The sequence below is a fragment of the Chaetura pelagica genome, unplaced genomic scaffold (assembly GCF_000747805.2).
Source record: "Chaetura pelagica isolate M959 unplaced genomic scaffold, ChaPel_1.0 scaffold99, whole genome shotgun sequence".
Classification (NCBI taxonomy): Eukaryota; Metazoa; Chordata; class Aves; order Apodiformes; family Apodidae; genus Chaetura; species Chaetura pelagica.
This window is the reverse complement of record NW_009954539.1, coordinates 139,920-146,543: the sequence shown is the minus strand read 5'-3', so window position 1 is coordinate 146,543 and position 6,624 is coordinate 139,920.

Genomic DNA, 6,624 nt, shown 5'->3' with positions numbered 1-6,624 from the left:
GGAAAGAGCAGATACGCATGGGAAGTCCTCCTGGGAGAACCCAAGGAACCAGGAGCTGGGATGCCTTCTCCACTCCTTGCTGAGATGCCACGTTGACATGTTCCAGAGAGCTCTTTGATAAATTCCTGCATGCCCTGTAAGGACCCTGAGACATTAATTGGCTTTATCAGCCTTGACCAGCATCTCCTTGGGTTTCCCTCCACAGCCCATCACCAGGAGCCCCATTTCAGCTCAGTGTGGGTATGCAGTCCTTATCTGAGCTACACTGTAGGAGTGCTGTTTTCTTTTCCTTCCTCTTGCCTTGGCTACTAGAAAGACCCTGGAGTAGCATTTCTCCTGGATGGACCCTTTGGACATACGTGGAAGACCATCTCCATGGCCATACTGTACTGCATTTTGCAAAAGTCTCTTCTGAGTGCCAAGGGGTGTAGAGAAAAGATAAAATATAAGGAAATACAAGGTGCCTGAAAGGGCTGTACCACCAGCACCAGCACAGTGGTTGTAGACTGTGATTGCCCAGCAACATGTTGTGGGGTGGGGTGAGGCATGGGGTCAGCTGGGAGCACAGGAACCACTGTAGTAACATTGGAGCAAACTCACATGGAGTCAGTGTGCTGGCAAGAAACTAGGAGTGTCTCTTGATGATCCTGTGAAAATCCCACCACACCTGATCAAATCACAGTTTTTATAAAACCCAAATGTTTATAAAGCTTCAGCAGGCACAGTGTAAGGGCTTGGCAGCTAAAGTCTGAATGGGATTAATTGTTCCTTAAAGATTTTCCCAATACACTTTTCCCTCTGCTGTCAGTGTATCACACCTGGTCAGTAAATTATGTTTTAGCACTTGGAGTGATGAGAAGGTAATGCTGTCCTGGCCTGGAACTGCCAAATCCAGCAGCCCCAAATTCAAACCCAGTAGAGGTGAGGCTGCTGCAGGTTCACATCTCCACGTCCCTACAATAGTGAAGCTGGGCCCAGATTCCCAACATGCACATGCACACACAGAGCTATGCAACACGTGTATAACCTGTATACATCTGCAGATGTCCAAGGGTCAACACAGGCAAAAGACACCACCCAAGCAAACATAAACAGGATGGGTGTCCTTGTCCTTGTTCCCCTCCCTGGCTGATCAGGATGAAAGCCTGTTAGTGGAAAACAGCTACATGTTTATATACATACGTACAAGCTGGATCTCTCCAGTTATTGGCCTTAGATCATCTCTCCAGTAGCTGCCCCTGAATCTCCCAGTCTCCCCATTGCTTCATGCACAGATGCAAACACCCCCAATGGGTCTCCCCAGCAGCTTCTCCAGACTTATGACCTTACCAGCAGTCAACCCCTTGATTCCAGTCTCTCCAGTAACTGGTCTAGACCTCCTAGTATCACCAGCAGCCAATTTGCAGACCCTCTGGTCTCTCCAGCATCCTGCCCAGACTTATGGCTGCCTCAATATCTGGAGCTGGTCCAGGTTGATGCCTTCAGCATTTCCTCACAGATTCCAATCCTCACACAATGTGCACAGACTCTGGACCCCCAGTTGCTGGCCCTTAGACCTTGTAGCACTTGCATTTAGGATAGAGAGTGAAATTACATTTACAAAAATATACAATTAGAAAGCTAAGAAAATGATTTAATAAGAAGACAGGACACAATGACATGATGAGGAACAGAGCCCAGCTAGACAAGCCTAATAACCACCATCTCATTTTTATGTGATAAATTCCTATAATTTTCCTTTTTTATTCCTCACCAATCCTCCCTGACCCTTTCCTTTCCCCAACATTGCCCCTTCTCCTAAACATCCTACAATAAGTCTTGCACAATGCCCAAATTCTCTTCCCATCATGCTGTAATGAGTCCCATATCCCTGTAGCCAGCAAGGTGATGCAGGACAAGTGTCCCCCATTGACTTGTCTGGTACATCTCACATCTGGACTCGGGTTGATGATCCTCCTTGGACAGCACTAACAGAGCTGGGTCAGGGGCCCTGGTGACATTTTTTGGGTTCCTCCACCTGGCACTGCTCCTCTGCTGATTTGTTTTAATGGCAAATAATGGCTCTTAATCACACAAGCTAACAATCCCTGTTTTCTAATTTGGGATGAGAGGTATGAAAATAAAAGGGGAAGCAGAAGCAAAGACTGCACTGTGATCCAACAAGGATCAGCCACCACCTGGAGGGGAAAGAACAGTGCACATGCTGCTTTTCCAGATGAAACAGCAGGTCTTGGGGCCCTCGTGGAATTCAGGAGTAAAATCTATTTTTACTGCAGAAAAATGTCAGGTGACCAGTTTTATCAGTTTCTCTGTGAAGAGAAGCCCAAAGAGAAGCTTCTTCCAAAGACAGGTTGCCCAGCTGTAAGAGAAGGACTGAAGTATAGGACTCTTCAAACAGTTTCATCTTCAGTCCTCCAGAAAACCAAGAACATGTTCCAGACTCAGGGTATTTTTGAAGGAGAAGGGACTAATCTGGACCAGCAGAAATCTCTATCTACTGATGCTTTAACATCACTGATAACATAACTGCAGGATGTTATCATCATTTTGTGGTCTCATTCCACTGACAGTCTGGTGACCAGCAACTCATCTCACCTAAATTTTTCACAATTCAGGTTACTAGGTTCACCTGAGATACTATCAATTTTGTGACGCATGTTCCTATTCTGACTGTTTAACTCAATATATCCAGAAACGCATCTACTGAGATGTGGAGAGTGGAAGATCAAGAGAGGGTAAAATTAACAGAGCTTTCCTATAGGCTCGAAACTGACCCCGTTTTTCTTCCCCATTAGTGCTTGCAGTGAAAGGAAAGGGCATTGCCATGAAGATGGGTTGGATTTTGCAGGTACAGGGTTAAGAGAAAACTTCTACGTGCAACGAAGCAATGACGTTATCGAGTCAAAATACTTGGGTTTTAACCCTGACCACCACTTTCCGCTCACATCTTCAGCCTTCAGCAGCTTAAACCTTCAGTAATGATTCCTTCTTTGACCTGAAATTTCCTACAACCAACATTGTCTTGAGCAGAAATTGGCTGAAAATTTCATCTAAAAGAGGTCGCCCGGTATGAACCGTTATAAGGGAGGAAAAAACAATTACCTCAAAAAGCTGTTCACTCCCATCTGGCTTGAAGCAGGGAAAGGGACTTGGAAATAAAATTGTGGTTTTTCTCTTTGTGACATGTGACACCATAAAACCCTTCTGTTTTAGAGACCTGACTCTAGTCACCCATGCTTACCCACAGCCGGGTTTGCTGACGGTGCTTCATCACACCAATGAGACCCATGACCAAGTTACCAACCACAGCTGAAAGACATGAAATGGAAAGAACTAATTTTGAGGGGAAACCTGGCTTGTTGAGCACATCACAGATAGAGGCAGCGGAAACCTCTGGCATGTACAGCTCCAGCATGACAGTGACCACAGCTCTGTGTCATCACTGGTGGCCTTCAGAGGGGACTGGTGTCACCTCTGGGCTCCCACTGTGGGCCATGGGGAAACCTCATTTTTGGCTGCTACCCGTTGCTTGATTTCACAATTTGGCCAGAGCTGTAAGCTGAGTGGGATGCAGGGATTAGTTGATGATGATGGTGCTGGCATGGGGATTTCACCCCTAGTTTCATACCCTGGCTGCTCACCTATCCCACAGCAGGCAGATAAATAAGGTGTAGAATTTCTAGCATCAACAGCCCTGCCAGAGTGGGGGGACTAAAGGCTTAAGAAATACAGCACTAAGGTGCAGTGTGTTAAACAAGGCACTAGGGAAATGGCCGGGTACATGACCTGACACTGGAGTCATGTCTTCGAGGGGTGTGACCAAGTCCGGGTCATGGGCTGGGTGATGCATAAAGGCACTGGTGGACAAACTCTGTATCTGGTCACCCAACCCAAAACAAGGGTCAGGGTCAGAAATGGGGCTCCTCTTCTTGCTCCCATGCAGCAGGCATGAGATTATTAGTGATTTGAGTGGAGGCAACAGGGAACGCACAAGACCAAATGGTTTGGTTGCCAAAGTTGGTTTCCCCAAATAATTATTTTTGTTACCTGTGATCTTCAATCTCAAAAGGAGTATGATGTCCCTCAAGAGAGGTTGCACATCACCTATTTTCCAGTGGGAGCTGAAGCTTATCATAGAATCATAGAATGGTTTTACATTGGACAGGACTTTTAAAGGTCATCATTTATTCCAACCCCCTGGTCTCACCTATTTTTGTAGGATTCATCTATGAAGTCAGTTGCTGGTCTTGGTCACATTGACATGATCAGCTTTGCTTTCTGATTCTTTCCCAGCAAGATAAGTTTTAGTCAGCACAACATCAGGGCCATTTAGGGGAAAGCCCAGCTACCTCTTGCTCACACACAGGCTCATCCTTGGACAATGTAGGTTGCATTTGCATTCACACACTGTAGACTGCTGCCTAGTGGGTTTTCCATAGGTCAGGCCACAAAGGCATGGAGATAAGCTGTCTCCTTTGCTTTCAGACCCTTTGGAGAGCCACGGTCCAAGCCCTTCTTAGAATATGGTGCTTTGAAACTGTATCATCTAGAGGGCTGCAGAAACATCACACACTTCAGTGCCTTGTGCACTGTTTCGCTCCATGTATTATAAGAAATACAACTGGAAGGGATCTTGGGAAGGGTCTTAATGTATCTGTGGCCTCTTGCTCAGCCCCAGCATAACAGCATTTCTACTTGAATCGTTCCTGGTGATCGCTGTATGTTAAGCTTATTATTCTCTTCTGCAGTCAAGGGGAAAAAAAAGCTTATTTCTTTCTTTTTTGAAACTGCTATGTCTTTTAGTCTCCACCAGATTTTATACATCCTGATATATCAGTCTTGACACCAACATGATGCTTAATGGCTCATGTTTAGCTTGTGATCCAGTCTCAAAGGCAGATGATTTCCCCTACTGCAGCTCAAAGGTTTATACACACCTTGATTGAACTGGATATTATATATCTCATATTATTTCCTCCATTTTAACTTTGTTTTTTTAAATGTTCAATGCCCCTCTCAGCTGGCCATCACCTGCAAATATTAGTAGGAAGACATTCTTTTCCTTACCCAGTTCACCAATCAAAGGGGTGACCAGTACTGGACTGAGGACAAATCCCTGTGGGAACCTGGCTCTCTTCATCCTCCCCCTATTACTAGACTTGAAGTAGGGCTTTTCCCAGCAAGTATTTGCCCACCACCTTGTAATTTCATTTCTAGACACCTTTTCAAACATGCTTATGAAAGGCTAAATCTGCAACTGTATCAAAAGGCTTAGCAGCATCAAGAAAAAACACATCTACAGTTCATCACCTAAGCACCCATCCTCCAAGATCTCCCAGAAGGAATCCAATATACTGGTTCAGTTCAACTGATCTCAGTCATCTAAAACCAAGACACCTGGAGCTGAGCGTGGCATTTCAGGCTTTCTTTTGACTCAGAAAGGAGCAAGAGGCACATTGAGACCACAGTTAATCTTTATTAATGTTAACCAAAATTAATCTCAACTCCTGTAGATGCTCAGACTCAGTCCCGTCTTTATTGGATGAATCACGACCTAAAGAAATTCTTAACTTGTTACACCTTGTGTGCATGTAATACTATTTCTTCAAGATATAAAAAGCCTTTTCCAGGTTGTTTTCCCATGGGATTTTATCTCCTGAATCCCTAAAATTGCAGTTCTCAAGGGGAACTAAATGACCTTTAAAGGTGTCTTTCCATCCCAAATCATTCTGTGATTCTATAATACTATGACAGTGCGTAGGAGTCCAGTCTGGCCAGGATCACGTGTGACAGACAGAGCAAAGGACACCAGCTACTAGGTCCCCATCATGTGTCATAAGGGTTGCCTGAGAGGTAAGAAGGGGTATGCACGTTGTATGGATTCGCTGGCACTACCGAATCTAAAATATTAAGTAAATTCAGATCAAAAGACAAATTGTCTGCAGGAGAGTTGGATTAGATGACTTTTAAAGGTCCCTTCTAACCCAAATTATTTCATGATTCATTCCAACTTGCCTTCCTAGGCATTCCCAGCCTTTTTGGTGCTTCTGCCAATACACCCTCACAAACATCCATCTGCCACCTTCAATTTCCTAAGATGCTGAGTTCCAAACTCTTCTGGGACAGATCTGTCCCTGCCCCTTAGAAGAGGGATTTGCACTTGTACTCAAGGGTAGAGATGCTGGAGGACCTGGTGGCTGCCAGCCAGCTGCTGTGCTCACCATCCACAGTCCCCAAGTCAACACCACCCCACAAGCTATGGAGCATCCACAGACCCACCAGCCAAGTCAGCTTCTCTCCAGTGATTAGGCATTTGTTTTTTTCTTGTCAGCAAAGACACAGTTCCTCCTCCAAGAGCCTGAACAATTGCAAAGGATACACCAAAGTGGGTATGAGCAAAATGAGAGGAGGAGGTAGACAGCTGCATCCAACCATCCTCTGGTATATATATATAATAAACCAGAACTTTACCTACCCTGGAGCTCCTCCTGGTGTCTTGTCACGGGAAACACAAGATTAGCAGCTCTTCAGCTGCAAGGACAGGGAAACCACAGAGGCCTCAGGAGGAACAGAAGATGGCTCCAAATAGCTAATCTGGCCTACTGCCCTCACTGCTTCCTGCTG